The sequence below is a fragment of the Palaemon carinicauda genome, chromosome 35 (genome assembly GCF_036898095.1).
Source record: "Palaemon carinicauda isolate YSFRI2023 chromosome 35, ASM3689809v2, whole genome shotgun sequence".
In the NCBI taxonomy this organism is placed as follows: Eukaryota; Metazoa; Arthropoda; class Malacostraca; order Decapoda; family Palaemonidae; genus Palaemon; species Palaemon carinicauda.
This window is the reverse complement of record NC_090759.1, coordinates 28,917,235-28,937,234: the sequence shown is the minus strand read 5'-3', so window position 1 is coordinate 28,937,234 and position 20,000 is coordinate 28,917,235. Positions and strand designations below refer to the sequence as shown.

Here is a 20,000-nt window from a genome sequence, read left to right as displayed (position 1 = left end):
CGAAGAGGATGGGAAATTTGCGAATGATAGATTGAAAAGCTTTAATGCATAGGAAGTTCAAAGTTGGAGGATGAGCATGAGTCATTTCATAGTTTATACATGACATATCTGTTTTTGACGTTGTTAATAGTTTATATAGGACATATCTGTTTTGACGCTTTTACTGATTTTAGAATGATATATTGTTAATTTATTTTCATCTTTTATTTATTTCCTTATTTCCTTTCCTCACTGGGCTATTTTTCCCTATTGGAGCCCTTGGGCTTATAGCATCTTGCTTTTCCAACTAGGACTGTAGCTTGGCTAATAATAATAATAATAATAATAATAATAATAATAATAATAATAATAATAAGAGGAGGAGCAGCGAAATTATGAAAGGAAAGATGTTCTTTATTGTTGGCAAGGGCAAGGTATCCTAGCTCGACATAGTCACGCTGACAGAATAATGAATAAAGGCATAAACTGTCATATAATGAAAGGAACCAAGTTAAAACTGGATACTGTGCGCAAGAAGGGTATGCAAAAAGAAAAGAATTTAATACATTGAAGGTAAATGCTGGAAATGTGGTCTAAGAGGTAGTTCATTATTTAGGTGTTTAGATAATACAGGCATGAATCTAACACACGGAATTTTTATGACAGTTCATTTTCTGATAATTGTTTTAAATTGAATTACCATTTATTTATTACTTTATTTATAATAAATAATATCAGGGCCAATGACCTTAGATGTCAGGAGGCCAGATAACTCAAAATTAATCAATCTCTGATACAGATGAAGGGGAAAATATAGTCAAGAGAAATTCATTGCGATGTAAAGATTATCAAACAGGGAAACTGGCGTAATAATTAGCTTCCGGCCTAATGAAGAACCACTTAACAATGAAACTAAAAACTGTAGTTAGAGAAAGGAAATGAAAATTGTTAGCCTTGTGCGCTCATTGTGGAGTGAAAATCAAATTAATGGGGAAATACATAGGAGAGGCGAAACTTAATCTGATGGCGAGGACTGATGATGTCAGTGTTCGAGGTTCATTAGATTCTGGGGCTAACTGTAACGTAATGTCAGAAAGATGGTTCTGTACAATAGATTCTTAAAAGCCCAAAAAAATGTGAATCTTTATAGTGATAGCAATTACATATACGACATAGCTGCAAATTAATTGAACAATGTAATTACAAATGTAAATGTTATTGGAATTTATGTAGAGAATTGTGTACTTTATGTTAAAAAAGATCAAGGTGTGGGGTGTGGGGTGGGGGGTGGGGGAGGGGGGTGGAGTCTGGGAATTACTATTAAACAGTATTACCTACTGGGCATGAGAAGGGCAGCTCAAAATCTCAAGGTTTGAAAAGACGATGAGCAACTGGGTTATGCAATTTGTGTACCTAAACAGGTGAAGAAAATCCCTGGACGAAGTATGAAGGTTATTTCAGTATTTATTGAGAAATTCAAGAATGTTCCTTGAAAGACCATGTTGTTAGAAGTCATTGCAATTGAAAAAAATACCGATCTACAACCAAGTTTATATATGGCGCTCATACTCAAGAGCGACAACTGCTGAGCGATACTCTTCTACTGTAAGCGGCCACGTTTGAACGATAACTGCAAATGAGCGACTTCTGTTGGAACGATGCAAATAAGAACGATATTTAAAATAGTGCGATGAATAGTCGTTTAAGAATTAGAGGCAGTGTTAGTACAGTATATAGCCTAATTTCTTTAAACGGATAACTTGAGAACGCCAGTGGTTGTCTAAAAATAGCAGATGGTTTAAAATAAAAAATAACTGATAATTTATAGTTTAAACTAAAAATATTCTGCATTCCATTCTCTAATAAACTTTCACTCATTACGAAATTTGTAGAGAAGGTTTAAAAAACAACGAAGAGTACACTGTTAATAAAACCGTAATATTATTCTGAAATTCTCCGTAAAAATATACTGTTCTCAGCCATATTTCAGTAAAATACGGCCGACCGTAATTTTTACCCTACTTTCTTATTATCTTTTACCGGTTGGTGACCGTAATATCACTCTTTTACGTCAATATATCAGTTTTTAAGACGATAAATGCCTGGCAACATTTATTCCAGGATTTTTACCGTTTTGTTACGACAAATTTTTAACAGTGTATGCCATGCAGCCAGTTTCCGTACTGAAAGACTTTGAGCTTGCCTCAGTTCAAGCTTTCTAGGAGCATTACCCATATGCCATTATTTCTTTCATCTTGGACAATCCCTATGGAGATACGTTCAACACTTGGGACCTTTCGACAGCTAGGCAACTAACGAAAACGTACGAACGAACATTAAAAGTATTTAAGCTCAAGCGTTCTTAACTGTAGATGATGTACACTTGGCTTCATTAATTCCAGTACATGGCGTGTCCTTATCTTCCCATAAAATGTACCGGAATGAATGCAGCCGACTATACCTGATACCTTTGACGAACAATAAACTTTACAGCCGAGCTGCAACCAGTTTGTAACTATTTTGAAGACGTTTACATTGGCATGCACACACGGCGAAACAGAAGGCAACCTTACTTTCCAACGTCTAGGTGGAATATGTCCGACAGGTTATACGAAGGTTTAGCAAGAACGCATAATTCAGTTGAATCCTGGAACTTTGCTTTCCAAATATCTCTCCGATGTGCCAATCATTCCTTCTGGAAATTGATGACAAACCTCTCTCAAGAGAACAGACTCCAAGTGGTCGTTTTAGCACAACCTCTGACAAACCTCTCTAAAGAGAACAGACTCCAAGAGGTCGTTTTAGCATAAACTCTGACAAACCTCTCTCTAAAGAGAACAGACTCCAAGAGGTCGTTTTAGCATAACCTCTGCCAAACCTCTCTCTAAAGAAAACAGACTCCAAAAGGTCGTTTTAGCACAAACTCTGACAAACCTCTCTAAAGAGAACAAACTCCAAGAGGTCATTTTAGCACAATCTCTGACAAACCTCAAACCTCTCTAAAGAGAACTGACTCCAAGAGATCGTTTTAGCACAAACTCTGACAAACCTCTCTAAAGAGAACAGATTCCAAGAGGTCGTTTCAACACAATCTCTGACAAACCTTTCTAAAGAGAACAGACTCCAAGAGGTCGTTTCAACACAATCTCTGACAAACCTTTCTAAAGAGAACAGACTCCAAGAGGTCGTTTTAGCACAATCTCTGACAAACCTCAAACCTCTCCAAAGAGAACAGACTCCAAGAGGTCGTTTTAGCACAAACTCTGACAAACCTCTCTAAAGAGAACTGACTTCAAGAGGTCGTTTTAGTACAAACTCTGCCAAACCTCTCTAAAGAGAACAGATTCCAAGAGGTCGTTTTAGCACAGTCTCTGACAAACCTCTCTAAAGAGAACAGACTCCAAGAGATCGTTTTAGCACAATCTCTGACAAACCTTTCTAAAGAGAACAGACTCCAAGAGGTCATTTTAGCACAAACTCTGACAAACCTCAAACCGCTCCAAAGAGAACAGACTCCAAGAGGTCGTTTTAGCACAAACTCTGACAAATCTCTCTAAAGAAAACTGACTTCAAGAGGTCGTTTTAGTACAAACTCTGACAAACCTCTCTAAAGAGAACAGATTCCAAGAGGTCGTTTTAGCACAATCTCTGACAAACCTCTCTAAAGAGAACAGACTCCAAGAGGTCGTTTTAGCACAATCTCTGACAAACCTTTCTAAAGAGAACAGACTCCAAGAGGTCGTTTTAGCACAAACTCTGACAAACCTCAAACCGCTCCAAAGAGAACAGACTCCAAGAGGTCGTTTTAGCACAAACTCTGACAAATCTCTCTAAAAGAAAACTGACTTCAAGAGGTCGTTTTAGTACAAACTCTGACAAACCTCTCTAAAGAGAACAGATTCCAAGAGGTCGTATTAGCACAATCTCTGACAAACCTCTATAAAGAGAACAGACTCCAAGAGGTCGTTTTAGCACAATCTCTGACAAACCTTTCTGAAGAGAACAGACTCCAAGAGGTCGTTTTAGCACAATCTCTGACAAACCTCAAACCTCTCCAAAGAGAACAGACTCCAAGAGGTCGTTTTAGCACAAACTCTGACAAACCTCTCTAAGAGAACATATTCCAAGAGGTCGTTTTAGCACAATCTATGACAAACCTCTCTAAAGAGAACAGACTCCAAGAGGTCGTTTTAGCACAAACTCTGACAAACCTCTCTAAATAGAACAGATTCCAAGAGGTCGTTTTAGCACAATCTCTGACAAACCTCTCTAAAGAGAACAGACACCAAGAGATCGTTTTAGCACAAACTCTGAAAAACCTCTCTAAAGAGAACAAATTCCAAGAGGTCGTTTTAGCACAATCTCTGACAAACCTCAAACCTCTCCAAAGAGAACAGACTCCAAGAGGTCGTTTTAGCACAAACTCTGACAAACCTTTCTAAAGAGAACTGACTTCAAGAGGTCGTTTTAGTACAAACTCTGACAAACCTCTCTAAAGAGAACAGATTCCAAGAGGTTGTTTTAGCACAAACTCTGACAAACCTCTCTAAAGAGAACAGACTCCAAGAGGTCGTTTTAGCACAATCTCAGACAAACCTCTCTAAAGAGAACAAACTCCAAGAGGTCGTTTTAGCACAATCTCTGACAAAACTCAAACCTCTCTAAAGAGAATAAACTCCAAGAGGTCGTTTTAGCACAATCTCTGACAAACCTCTCTAAAGAGAACAGACTCCAAGAGGTCGTTTTAGCACAATCTCTGACAAACCTTTCTAAAGAGAACAGACTCCAAGAGGTAGTTTTAGCACAAACTCTGACAAACCTCAAACCGCTCCAAAGAGAACAGACTCCAAGAGGTCGTTTTAGCACAAACTCTGACAAACCTCTCTAAAGAGAACTGACTTCAAGAGGTCGTTTTAGTACAAACTCTGCCAAACCTCTCTAAAGAGAACAGATTCCAAGAGGTCGTTTTAGCACAATCTCTGACAAACCTCTCTAAAGAGAACAGACTCCAAGAGGTCGTTTTAGCACAATCTCTGACAAACCTTTCTAAAGAGAACAGACTCCAAAAGGTCGTTTTAGCCCAAACTCTGACAAACCTCAAACCGCTCCAAAGAGAACAGACTCCAAGAGGTCGTTTTAGCAGAAACTCTGACAAATCTCTCTAAAGAAAACTGACTTCAAGAGGTCGTTTTAGTACAAACTCTGACAAACCTCTCTAAAGAGAACAGATTCCAAGAGGTCGTTTTAGCACAAACTCTGACAAACCTCTCTAAAGAGAACAGACTCCAAGAGGTCGTTTTAGCACAATCTCTGACAAACCTTTCTAAAGAGAACAGACTCCAAGAGGTCGTTTTAGCACAAACTCTGACAAACCTCAAACCGCTCCAAAGAGAACAGACTCCAAGAGGTCGTTTTAGCACAAACTCTGACAAATCTCTCTAAAAGAAAACTGACTTCAAGAGGTCGTTTTAGTACAAACTCTGACAAACCTCTCTAAAAAGAACAGATTCCAAGAGGTCGTATTAGCTCAATCTCTGACAAACCTCTATAAAGAAAACAGACTCCAAGAGGTCGTTTTAGCACGATCTCTGACAAACCTTTCTAAAGAGAACAGACTCCAAGAGGTCGTTTTAGCACAATCTCTGACAAACCTCAAACCTCTCCAAAGAGAACAGACTCCAAGAGGTCGTTTTAGCACAAACTCTGACAAACCTCTCTAAAGAGAACATATTCCAAGAGGTCGTTTTAGCACAATCTATGACAAACCTCTCTAAAGAGAACAGACTCCAAGAGGTCGTTTTAGCATAAACTCTGACAAACCTCTCTAAATAGAACAGATTCCAAGAGGTCGTTTTAGCACAATCTCTGACAAACCTCTCTAAAGAGAACAAATTCCAAGAGGTCGTTTTAGCACAATCTCTGACAAACCTCTCTAAAGAGAACAGACACCAAGAGATCGTTTTAGCACAAACTCTGAAAAACCTCTCTAAAGAGAACAAATTCCAAGAGGTCGTTTTAGCACAATCTCTGACAAACCTCAAACCTCTCCAAAGAGAACAGACTCCAAGAGGTCATTTTAGCACAAACTCTGACAAACCTTTCTAAAGAGAACTGACTTCAAGAGGTCGTTTTAGTACAAACTCTGACAAACCTCTCTAAAGAGAACAGATTCCAAGAGGTTGTTTTAGCACAATCTCTGACAAACCTCTCTAAAGAGAACAGACTCCAAGAGGTCGTTTTAGCACAATCTCAGACAAACCTCTCTAAAGAGAACAAACTCCAAGAGGTCGTTTTAGCACAATCTCTGACAAACCTCAAACCTCTCCAAAGAGAATAAACTCCAAGAGGTCGTTTTAGCACAAACTCTGACAAACCTCTCTAAAGAGAACTGACTTCAAGAGGTCGTTTTAGCACAAACTCTGACAAACCTCTCTAAAGAGAACAGATTCCAAGAGGTCGTTTTAGCACACACTCTGATAAACCTCTCTAAAGAGAACAGATTCCAAGAGGTCGTTTTAGCACAATCTCTGACAAACCTCTCTAAAGAGAACAGACTCCAAGAGGTCATTTTAGCACAAACTCTGACAAACCTCTCTAAAGAGAACAGATTCCAAGAGGTCATTTTACCAGAATCTCTGACAAACCTCTCTGAAGAGAACAGACTCAAAGAGGTCGTTTTAGCACAATCTCTGACAAACCTCTCTAAAGAGAACACATTCAAAAAGGTCGTTTTAGCACAAACTCTGACAAACCTATCTAAAGAGAACAGACTCCAAGAGGTCGTTTTAGCACAATCTCTGACAAACCTTTCTAAAGAGAACAGACTCCAAGAGGTCGTTTTAGCACAATCTCAGACAAACCTCAAACCTCTCCACAGAGAACAGACTCCAAGAGGTCGTATTAGCACAATCTCTGACAAACCTCAAACCTCTCCAAAGAGAACAGACTCCAAGAGGTCGTTTTAGCACAAACTCTGACAAACCTCTCTAAAGAGAACTGACTTCAAGAGGTCGTTTTAGTACAAACTCTGACAAACCTCTCTAAAGAGAACAGATTCCAAGAGGTCGTTTCAGCACAATCTCTGACAAACCTCTTTAAAGAGAACAGACTCCAAGAGGTCATTTTAGCACAATCCCTGACAAACCTCTCTAAAGAGAACAGACTCCAAGAGGTCGTTTTAGCACAATCTCTGACAAACCTTAAACCTCTCCAAAGAGAACAGACTCCAAGAGGTCGTTTTAGCACAAACTCTGACAAACCTCTCTAAAGACAACTGACTTCAAGAGGTCGTTTTAGTACAAACTCTGACAAACCTCCCTAAAGAGAACAGATTCCAAGAGGTCGTTTTAGCACACACTCTGATAAACCTCTCTAAAGAGAACAGATTCCAAGAGGTCGTTTTAGCACAATCTCTGACAAACCTCTCTAAAGAGAACAGACTCCAAGAGGTCGTTTTAGCACAAACTCTGACAAACCTCTCTAAAGAGAACAGATTCCAAGAGGTCGTTTTAGCAGAATCTCTGACAAACCTCTCTAAAGAAAACAGACTCAAAGAGGTCGTTTTAGCACAATCTCTGACAAACCTCTCTAAAGAGAACACATTCCAAGAGGTCGTTTTAGCACAAACTCTGACAAACCTATCTAAAGAGAACAGACTCCAAGAGGTCGTTTTAGCACAATCTCTGACAAACCTTTCTAAAGAGAACAGACTCCAAGAGGTCGTTTTAGCACAAACTCTGACGAACCTCAAACCGCTCCAAAGAGAACAGACTCCAAGAGGTCGTTTTAGCACAAACTCTGACAAATCTCTCTAAAGAAAACTGACTTCAAGAGGTCGTTTTAGTACAAACTCTGACAAACCTCTCTAAAGAGAACAGATTCCAAGAGGTCGTTTTAGCACAATCTCTGACAAACCTCTCTAAAGAGAACAGACTCCAAGAGGTCGTTTTAGCACAATCTCTGACAAACCTTTCTGAAGAGAACAGACTTCAAGAGGTCGCTTTAGCACAATCTCTGACAAACCTCAAACCTCTCCAAAGAGAACAGACTCCAAGAGGTCGTTTTAGCACAATCTCAGACAAACCTCAAACCTCTCCACAGAGAACAGACTCCAAGAGGTCGTTTTAGCACTATCTCTGACAAATCTCAAACCTCTCCAAAGAGAACCGACTTCAAGAGGTCGTTTTAGTACAAACTCTGACAAACCTCTCTAAAAAGAGCAGACTCCAAGAGGTCATTTTTGCACAATCTCTGACAAACCTCTCTAAAGAGAACAGACTCCAAGAGGTCGTTTAGCACAATCTCTGACAAGCCTCTCTAAAGAGAACAAACTCAAAGAGGTCGTTTAAACACAATCTCTGACAAACCTCTCTAAAGAGAGCAGACTCAAAGAGGTCGTTTAAGCACAAACTCTGAGAAACCTCTCTAAAAAGAGCAGACTCCAAGAGGTCGTTTAAGCACAATCTCTGACAAACCTCTCTAAAGAGAGCAGATTCCAAGAGGTCGTTTTAGCACAATCTCTAACCTCTCTAAAGAGAACAGACTCAAAGAGGTCGTTTAAGCACTAACTCTGACAAACCTCTCTAAAAAGAGCAGACTCCAAGAGGTCGTTTCAGCACAATCTCTGACAAACCTCTCTAAAGAGAGCAGACTCCAAGAGGTCGTTTTAGCACAATCTCTGATAAACCTTTCTAAAGAGAACAGACTCCAAGAGGTCGTTTTAGCACAATCTCTGACAAACCTCAAACCTCTCCAAAGAGAACAGACTCCAAAAGGTCGTTTAAGCACAAACTCTGACAAATCTCTCTAAAGAGAACAGACTCAAAGAGGTCGTTTAAGCACAAACTCTGACAAACCTCTCTAAAAAGAGCAGACTCCAAGAGGTCGTTTTAGCACAATCTCTGACAAACCTCTCTAAAGAGAACAGACTCCAAGAGGTCGTTTTAGCACAATCTCTGACAAACCTTTCTAAAGAGAAGAGACTCAAAGAGGTCGTTTAAGCACAAACTCTGACAAACCTCTCTAAAAAGAGCAGACTCCAAGAGGTCATTTTAGCACAATCTCTGACAAACCTCTCTAAAGAGAGCAGACTCTAAGAGGTCGTTTTAGCACAGTCTCTGACAAACCTTTCTAAAGAGAACAGACTCCAAGAGGTCGTTTTAGCACAATCTCTGACAACCTCAAACCTCTCCAAAGAGAACAGACTCCAAAATGTCGTTTAAGCACAAACTCTGACAACCCTCTCTAAAGAGAACAGACTCAAAGAGGTCGTTTAAGCACAAACTCTGACAAACCTCTCTAAAAAGAGCAGACTCCAAGAGGTCGTTTTAGCACAATCTCTGACAAACCTCTCTAAAGATAACAGACTCAAAGAAGTCGTTTTAGCACAAACTCTGTCTGGTTCAAGGCCTTGGCCAAAAAGGCTTGCTACACACGAGTTAACGTGGCATTGAAACATTTATTTCAACAAAGAAACAATGTCACTTTTAGACTTTCTCCGAGGTTTATCTTACAGCCTGGATGAATATTTAAAATTTACAAATTTTATCTTGCTAAGAGGTCGTTAGAGCACAGTCTCTGACAAACCTTTCTAAAGAGAACAGACTCCAAGAGGTCGTTTTAGCACAGTCTCTGACAAACCTTTCCAAAGAGAACAGACTCCAAGAGGTCGTTTCAGCACAATCTCTGACAAACCTCAAACCTCTCCAAAGAGAACAGACTCCAAAAGGTCGTTTAAGCATAAACTCTGACAACCCTCTCTAAAGAGAACAGACTCAAAGAGGTCGTTTAAGCACAAACTCTGACAAACCTCTCTAAAAAGAGCAGACTCCAAGAGGTCGTTTTAGCACAAACTCTGACAAACATCTCTTAATAGAACAGACTCCAAGAGGTCGTTTTAGCACAATCTCTGACAAACCTCTCTAAAGAGAACAGACTCAAAGAAGTCGTTTTAGCACAAACTCTGACAAACATCTCTTAATAGAACAGACTCCAAGAGGTCGTTTTAACACAATCTCTGACAAACCTCTCTAAAGAGAACAGACTCCAAAAGGTCGTTTTAGCACAAACTCTGACAAACCTCTCTAAAGAGAACAAACTCCAAGAGGTCATTTTAGCACAATCTCTGACAAACCTCAAACCTCTCTAAAGAGAACTGACTCCAAGAGATCGTTTTAGCACAAACTCTGACAAACCTCTCTAAAGAGAACAGATTCCAAGAGGTCGTTTCAACACAATCTCTGACAAACCTTTCTAAAGAGAACAGACTCCAAGAGGTCGTTTCAACACAATCTCTGACAAACCTTTCTAAAGAGAACAGACTCCAAGAGGTCGTTTTAGCACAATCTCTGACAAACCTCAAACCTCTCCAAAGAGAACAGACTCCAAGAGGTCGTTTTAGCACAAACTCTGACAAACCTCTCTAAAGAGAACTGACTTCAAGAGGTCGTTTTAGTACAAACTCTGCCAAACCTCTCTAAAGAGAACAGATTCCAAGAGGTCGTTTTAGCACAGTCTCTGACAAACCTCTCTAAAGAGAACAGACTCCAAGAGATCGTTTTAGCACAATCTCTGACAAACCTTTCTAAAGAGAACAGACTCCAAGAGGTCATTTTAGCACAAACTCTGACAAACCTCAAACCGCTCCAAAGAGAACAGACTCCAAGAGGTCGTTTTAGCACAAACTCTGTCAAAATCTCTCTAAAGAAAACTGACTTCAAGAGGTCGTTTTAGTACAAACTCTGACAAACCTCTCTAAAGAGAACAGATTCCAAGAGGTCGTTTTAGCACAATCTCTGACAAACCTCTCTAAAGAGAACAGACTCCAAGAGGTCGTTTTAGCACAATCTCTGACAAACCTTTCTAAAGAGAACAGACTCCAAGAGGTCGTTTTAGCACAAACTCTGACAAACCTCAAACCGCTCCAAAGAGAACAGACTCCAAGAGGTCGTTTTAGCACAAACTCTGACAAATCTCTCTAAAAGAAAACTGACTTCAAGAGGTCGTTTTAGTACAAACTCTGACAAACCTCTCTAAAGAGAACAGATTCCAAGAGGTCGTATTAGCACAATCTCTGACAAACCTCTATAAAGAGAACAGACTCCAAGAGGTCGTTTTAGCACAATCTCTGACAAACCTTTCTGAAGAGAACAGACTCCAAGAGGTCGTTTTAGCACAATCTCTGACAAACCTCAAACCTCTCCAAAGAGAACAGACTCCAAGAGGTCGTTTTAGCACAAACTCTGACAAACCTCTCTAAGAGAACATATTCCAAGAGGTCGTTTTAGCACAATCTATGACAAACCTCTCTAAAGAGAACAGACTCCAAGAGGTCGTTTTAGCACAAACTCTGACAAACCTCTCTAAATAGAACAGATTCCAAGAGGTCGTTTTAGCACAATCTCTGACAAACCTCTCTAAAGAGAACAGACACCAAGAGATCGTTTTAGCACAAACTCTGAAAAACCTCTCTAAAGAGAACAAATTCCAAGAGGTCGTTTTAGCACAATCTCTGACAAACCTCAAACCTCTCCAAAGAGAACAGACTCCAAGAGGTCGTTTTAGCACAAACTCTGACAAACCTTTCTAAAGAGAACTGACTTCAAGAGGTCGTTTTAGTACAAACTCTGACAAACCTCTCTAAAGAGAACAGATTCCAAGAGGTTGTTTTAGCACAAACTCTGACAAACCTCTCTAAAGAGAACAGACTCCAAGAGGTCGTTTTAGCACAATCTCAGACAAACCTCTCTAAAGAGAACAAACTCCAAGAGGTCGTTTTAGCACAATCTCTGACAAAACTCAAACCTCTCTAAAGAGAATAAACTCCAAGAGGTCGTTTTAGCACAATCTCTGACAAACCTCTCTAAAGAGAACAGACTCCAAGAGGTCGTTTTAGCACAATCTCTGACAAACCTTTCTAAAGAGAACAGACTCCAAGAGGTAGTTTTAGCACAAACTCTGACAAACCTCAAACCGCTCCAAAGAGAACAGACTCCAAGAGGTCGTTTTAGCACAAACTCTGACAAACCTCTCTAAAGAGAACTGACTTCAAGAGGTCGTTTTAGTACAAACTCTGCCAAACCTCTCTAAAGAGAACAGATTCCAAGAGGTCGTTTTAGCACAATCTCTGACAAACCTCTCTAAAGAGAACAGACTCCAAGAGGTCGTTTTAGCACAATCTCTGACAAACCTTTCTAAAGAGAACAGACTCCAAAAGGTCGTTTTAGCCCAAACTCTGACAAACCTCAAACCGCTCCAAAGAGAACAGACTCCAAGAGGTCGTTTTAGCAGAAACTCTGACAAATCTCTCTAAAGAAAACTGACTTCAAGAGGTCGTTTTAGTACAAACTCTGACAAACCTCTCTAAAGAGAACAGATTCCAAGAGGTCGTTTTAGCACAAACTCTGACAAACCTCTCTAAAGAGAACAGACTCCAAGAGGTCGTTTTAGCACAATCTCTGACAAACCTTTCTAAAGAGAACAGACTCCAAGAGGTCGTTTTAGCACAAACTCTGACAAACCTCAAACCGCTCCAAAGAGAACAGACTCCAAGAGGTCGTTTTAGCACAAACTCTGACAAATCTCTCTAAAAGAAAACTGACTTCAAGAGGTCGTTTTAGTACAAACTCTGACAAACCTCTCTAAAAAGAACAGATTCCAAGAGGTCGTATTAGCTCAATCTCTGACAAACCTCTATAAAGAAAACAGACTCCAAGAGGTCGTTTTAGCACGATCTCTGACAAACCTTTCTAAAGAGAACAGACTCCAAGAGGTCGTTTTAGCACAATCTCTGACAAACCTCAAACCTCTCCAAAGAGAACAGACTCCAAGAGGTCGTTTTAGCACAAACTCTGACAAACCTCTCTAAAGAGAACATATTCCAAGAGGTCGTTTTAGCACAATCTATGACAAACCTCTCTAAAGAGAACAGACTCCAAGAGGTCGTTTTAGCATAAACTCTGACAAACCTCTCTAAATAGAACAGATTCCAAGAGGTCGTTTTAGCACAATCTCTGACAAACCTCTCTAAAGAGAACAAATTCCAAGAGGTCGTTTTAGCACAATCTCTGACAAACCTCTCTAAAGAGAACAGACACCAAGAGATCGTTTTAGCACAAACTCTGAAAAACCTCTCTAAAGAGAACAAATTCCAAGAGGTCGTTTTAGCACAATCTCTGACAAACCTCAAACCTCTCCAAAGAGAACAGACTCCAAGAGGTCATTTTAGCACAAACTCTGACAAACCTTTCTAAAGAGAACTGACTTCAAGAGGTCGTTTTAGTACAAACTCTGACAAACCTCTCTAAAGAGAACAGATTCCAAGAGGTTGTTTTAGCACAATCTCTGACAAACCTCTCTAAAGAGAACAGACTCCAAGAGGTCGTTTTAGCACAATCTCAGACAAACCTCTCTAAAGAGAACAAACTCCAAGAGGTCGTTTTAGCACAATCTCTGACAAACCTCAAACCTCTCCAAAGAGAATAAACTCCAAGAGGTCGTTTTAGCACAAACTCTGACAAACCTCTCTAAAGAGAACTGACTTCAAGAGGTCGTTTTAGCACAAACTCTGACAAACCTCTCTAAAGAGAACAGATTCCAAGAGGTCGTTTTAGCACACACTCTGATAAACCTCTCTAAAGAGAACAGATTCCAAGAGGTCGTTTTAGCACAATCTCTGACAAACCTCTCTAAAGAGAACAGACTCCAAGAGGTCATTTTAGCACAAACTCTGACAAACCTCTCTAAAGAGAACAGATTCCAAGAGGTCATTTTACCAGAATCTCTGACAAACCTCTCTGAAGAGAACAGACTCAAAGAGGTCGTTTTAGCACAATCTCTGACAAACCTCTCTAAAGAGAACACATTCAAAAAGGTCGTTTTAGCACAAACTCTGACAAACCTATCTAAAGAGAACAGACTCCAAGAGGTCGTTTTAGCACAATCTCTGACAAACCTTTCTAAAGAGAACAGACTCCAAGAGGTCGTTTTAGCACAATCTCAGACAAACCTCAAACCTCTCCACAGAGAACAGACTCCAAGAGGTCGTATTAGCACAATCTCTGACAAACCTCAAACCTCTCCAAAGAGAACAGACTCCAAGAGGTCGTTTTAGCACAAACTCTGACAAACCTCTCTAAAGAGAACTGACTTCAAGAGGTCGTTTTAGTACAAACTCTGACAAACCTCTCTAAAGAGAACAGATTCCAAGAGGTCGTTTCAGCACAATCTCTGACAAACCTCTTTAAAGAGAACAGACTCCAAGAGGTCATTTTAGCACAATCCCTGACAAACCTCTCTAAAGAGAACAGACTCCAAGAGGTCGTTTTAGCACAATCTCTGACAAACCTTAAACCTCTCCAAAGAGAACAGACTCCAAGAGGTCGTTTTAGCACAAACTCTGACAAACCTCTCTAAAGACAACTGACTTCAAGAGGTCGTTTTAGTACAAACTCTGACAAACCTCCCTAAAGAGAACAGATTCCAAGAGGTCGTTTTAGCACACACTCTGATAAACCTCTCTAAAGAGAACAGATTCCAAGAGGTCGTTTTAGCACAATCTCTGACAAACCTCTCTAAAGAGAACAGACTCCAAGAGGTCGTTTTAGCACAAACTCTGACAAACCTCTCTAAAGAGAACAGATTCCAAGAGGTCGTTTTAGCAGAATCTCTGACAAACCTCTCTAAAGAAAACAGACTCAAAGAGGTCGTTTTAGCACAATCTCTGACAAACCTCTCTAAAGAGAACACATTCCAAGAGGTCGTTTTAGCACAAACTCTGACAAACCTATCTAAAGAGAACAGACTCCAAGAGGTCGTTTTAGCACAATCTCTGACAAACCTTTCTAAAGAGAACAGACTCCAAGAGGTCGTTTTAGCACAAACTCTGACGAACCTCAAACCGCTCCAAAGAGAACAGACTCCAAGAGGTCGTTTTAGCACAAACTCTGACAAATCTCTCTAAAGAAAACTGACTTCAAGAGGTCGTTTTAGTACAAACTCTGACAAACCTCTCTAAAGAGAACAGATTCCAAGAGGTCGTTTTAGCACAATCTCTGACAAACCTCTCTAAAGAGAACAGACTCCAAGAGGTCGTTTTAGCACAATCTCTGACAAACCTTTCTGAAGAGAACAGACTTCAAGAGGTCGCTTTAGCACAATCTCTGACAAACCTCAAACCTCTCCAAAGAGAACAGACTCCAAGAGGTCGTTTTAGCACAATCTCAGACAAACCTCAAACCTCTCCACAGAGAACAGACTCCAAGAGGTCGTTTTAGCACTATCTCTGACAAATCTCAAACCTCTCCAAAGAGAACCGACTTCAAGAGGTCGTTTTAGTACAAACTCTGACAAACCTCTCTAAAAAGAGCAGACTCCAAGAGGTCATTTTTGCACAATCTCTGACAAACCTCTCTAAAGAGAACAGACTCCAAGAGGTCGTTTAGCACAATCTCTGACAAGCCTCTCTAAAGAGAACAAACTCAAAGAGGTCGTTTAAACACAATCTCTGACAAACCTCTCTAAAGAGAGCAGACTCAAAGAGGTCGTTTAAGCACAAACTCTGAGAAACCTCTCTAAAAAGAGCAGACTCCAAGAGGTCGTTTAAGCACAATCTCTGACAAACCTCTCTAAAGAGAGCAGATTCCAAGAGGTCGTTTTAGCACAATCTCTAACCTCTCTAAAGAGAACAGACTCAAAGAGGTCGTTTAAGCACTAACTCTGACAAACCTCTCTAAAAAGAGCAGACTCCAAGAGGTCGTTTCAGCACAATCTCTGACAAACCTCTCTAAAGAGAGCAGACTCCAAGAGGTCGTTTTAGCACAATCTCTGATAAACCTTTCTAAAGAGAACAGACTCCAAGAGGTCGTTTTAGCACAATCTCTGACAAACCTCAAACCTCTCCAAAGAGAACAGACTCCAAAAGGTCGTTTAAGCACAAACTCTGACAAATCTCTCTAAAGAGAACAGACTCAAAGAGGTCGTTTAAGCACAAACTCTGACAAACCTCTCTAAAAAGAGCAGACTCCAAGAGGTCGTTTTAGCACAATCTCTGACAAACCTCTCTAAAGAGAACAGACTCCAAGAGGTCGTTTTAGCACAATCTCTGACAAACCTTTCTAAAGAGAAGAGACTCAAAGAGGTCGTTTAAGCACAAACTCTGACAAACCTCTCTAAAAAGAGCAGACTCCAAGAGGTCATTTTAGCACAATCTCTGACAAACCTCTCTAAAGAGAGCAGACTCTAAGAGGTCGTTTTAGCACAGTCTCTGACAAACCTTTCTAAAGAGAACAGACTCCAAGAGGTCGTTTTAGCACAATCTCTGACAACCTCAAACCTCTCCAAAGAGAACAGACTCCAAAATGTCGTTTAAGCACAAACTCTGACAACCCTCTCTAAAGAGAACAGACTCAAAGAGGTCGTTTAAGCACAAACTCTGACAAACCTCTCTAAAAAGAGCAGACTCCAAGAGGTCGTTTTAGCACAATCTCTGACAAACCTCTCTAAAGATAACAGACTCAAAGAAGTCGTTTTAGCACAAACTCTGTCTGGTTCAAGGCCTTGGCCAAAAAGGCTTGCTACACACGAGTTAACGTGGCATTGAAACATTTATTTCAACAAAGAAACAATGTCACTTTTAGACTTTCTCCGAGGTTTATCTTACAGCCTGGATGAATATTTAAAATTTACAAATTTTATCTTGCTAAGAGGTCGTTAGAGCACAGTCTCTGACAAACCTTTCTAAAGAGAACAGACTCCAAGAGGTCGTTTTAGCACAGTCTCTGACAAACCTTTCCAAAGAGAACAGACTCCAAGAGGTCGTTTCAGCACAATCTCTGACAAACCTCAAACCTCTCCAAAGAGAACAGACTCCAAAAGGTCGTTTAAGCATAAACTCTGACAACCCTCTCTAAAGAGAACAGACTCAAAGAGGTCGTTTAAGCACAAACTCTGACAAACCTCTCTAAAAAGAGCAGACTCCAAGAGGTCGTTTTAGCACAAACTCTGACAAACATCTCTTAATAGAACAGACTCCAAGAGGTCGTTTTAGCACAATCTCTGACAAACCTCTCTAAAGAGAACAGACTCAAAGAAGTCGTTTTAGCACAAACTCTGACAAACATCTCTTAATAGAACAGACTCCAAGAGGTCGTTTTAACACAATCTCTGACAAACCTCTCTAAAGAGAACAGACTCCAAGAGGTCGTTTCAGCACAGACTCTGACAAACATCTCTTAATAGAACAGACTCCAAGAGGTCGTTTTAGCACAAACTCTGACAAACCTCTCTAAAGATAACAGACTCAAAGAAGTCGTTTTAGCACAAACTCTTTCTGGTTTAAGGCCTTGGCCAAAAAGTCTTGCTACACACGAGTTAACGTGGCACTGAAACATTTATTTCAACAAAGAAACAATATGTCACTTTTAGACTTTCTCCGAGGTTTATCTTACAGCCTAGATTAATATTTAAAATTTACAAATTTTATCTTGCTTTTTATTTTTTTCTAAATAAATTTGAAATAATTTTCTGTTGTGAATCCTTACTTTTTTTTTTTACCTTTATTTATGATTTAACTAAATAAGATGGTATTCTTTTTTAAATATTTTTTTCTCATGTTTTTCCTTTAAGTTTGTTTTAACCTTTTTATGTTTCGAATAAAATTGTTGCTTCACAATACTCGCTCTAAAGTAATATCGCTCAAATAGGCAATCGCTAAAAGAACCCACTCAAATAAAAAAAGCTCTAGAGAATGGCTGGGTTATATATACAGTAGTTCCTAGTTTCACAGCTATTGAATGGGCTGTAAGGTTTCTTTGTCAATTGCTAAGCTACATCCCTAGTTGGAAAAGCAGGATGCTATAAGCCCAGGGGCCCCAACAGGGAAAATAGCCCAGTCAGGAAAAGCAACAAGGAAAAATTATTTATTTAGGAAGAGTATCAACATGAAAATAAATATCTCTTTTAACAAAATAAGAGGAAGAAAAATAAAATAGAACAGTGTGCTCGAGTGTACCCTCAAGCAAGAGAACTCTAACCCAACACAGTGGAAGACCATGGTACAGAGGCTATGGCATTACCCAAGACCAGAGAACTAAAATTTTATGTGCTGGTTAGTACAACTGACTTCATTAATTCCGGTACACTGTCGTCTCCTTGCCTTCCCGTGAAATGTACCGGAGTTGATGAAGCCAACTGTACAAATATTAATATTATTACTTGATCTGATAATTCCAAATACCGATTTGATTATATGAGTTATAAAAATGTTTACCATATTCCAAAATAATCTCGTTATCATTTATATCAATTCCAAATCACAGACATTCCAGGCCACACATTCACCGATGTATATTTGAATTATGAATATATGAAAAAGCATTACATCACATCCGCCGCTATTCGAAATACTCCCAAGAATTTTCCTCTTGCAAAATGAAATATCGCTAATGGCCAACATTCGCAAACATATGAGAGAATATCGTGAACACAAGTTTCACGAATTTCTCTTTACAGATAAACTTAAGCCTTCCGGAAGTTACTCTATGCATTCCCATATGTAATACCATTAAAGGGGCTCTTGTCAAAATTATTTCCTTGTATGTACAATGCCCATTTATATCCTTATTGAAAAATGAACTCCTTCATCGAAAACATCACATTAATGAAAACATACGTTACTTAAGATTTTACGAAATATTTATGAACCAATTTCATTTTAAGATCTTCCTCGAAAACATCAGAATGTATTATTTTCAGTATGTATATAGGTAGAATATTTTTCATGAAATGTGAAAATGAACTATTACTTATTCTGTGTGAAATTTAATTATTATTTATTCTGTGATAAATCTAGAAGACTCGTGTTAATATTTTTTTCTATTAAGCGTTAAAAAATTATTCAAAAAGGTTTGTAAAGCTTAAAGATTTACCAAAATTTCTTAGATTTTATAATGTACTAGTTTTGTATAATTTTTAATGGGTCCTGGATTCTTAGTGAAACCTGAAAATTCTAGTTATGTTCTAAGGCGAATTTTCGCAAGTAATTATATATCAAGAAATCCGCACCATCAGTCTACAGATGTCAGAGATTCTAAGTGTTAAGCAAATTCTTTATGTGATGAGTGAGAAGTCTAAGTAGAATATGTTCCTTTTGAAATTATTTTCTGTTCAAGTACTGAAATAAATGGCACTGGAACATAGTGGTGCTCTTTCTGTAACTTACAGTGTTGTGCAGAAATCCCTTTATTCCTGGTCAAGAAATTCGTATGATTAGCCTTTATTTTAGTGCTGCTTTAGTCTATGCTAAGCATGACACCTCTATTTTTACAATCTAAACATTCAACCAACAGCCAGCCTGCAAAGAGTAATAGTTGACGGCTGATATTGCCACTGAAGACATAAGCACCAATATATGGAGTTTCTCAGAGTAGCGTTCTTGGCCCTTAAATTTTCACTTTATAAAGGCATATGCGGATTGGCCTCGAAAACAGATTTGTTGCTTATGCAGATGATGCTACTTTCTTCGCCTCGATCCCAGTTCCTGATAGTAGGTCATTGGTTTTTCAACAAGTCCATTGTCAACAACTGAAGCTCAGCATGACTTTAGGATTGTAGTTAGCCGTCACTTGTGTTCATAAAATAAATTAGTTTCCAGTATGTTCAAGCTAATGTGATCGAGTTACTAATCGCCAAAAAAATATGACTTTTCAAAATACTTCTCATTTGGGAAATTGAGATTTTTCACAGCCATTTCCATTATGTATTGGAGTCGGTAACATTGTGGAAGTATAGAAATTACCTAAGAGTGAACATAATACCGATAAAGAAAAGTAATAATAATAATAATAATAATAATAATAATAATAATAATAATAATAATTAATAATAATAATCCTGGATCCGCTTCACAGTCTTTCTAACCCCTCGAAAAAAATTAATTGAAATCCATCATTTACCTTTTCAGACAAATGAACAACTAGACATCGCAGTGTAGATGAACTCTATCGAAATTGACTGGCAGAAATAAA

At 39.1% G+C, this 20,000-nt stretch overlaps 1 protein-coding gene across 2 annotated transcripts in view; it reads right to left on the bottom strand.

Annotated features, from left to right (window-relative positions):
* The window catches only part of LOC137627673 (uncharacterized), a 559,839-nt gene that overhangs the window by 244,536 nt on the left and 295,303 nt on the right, over window positions 1–20,000 (bottom strand). The gene's annotated exons all lie outside the window — the stretch shown is intronic.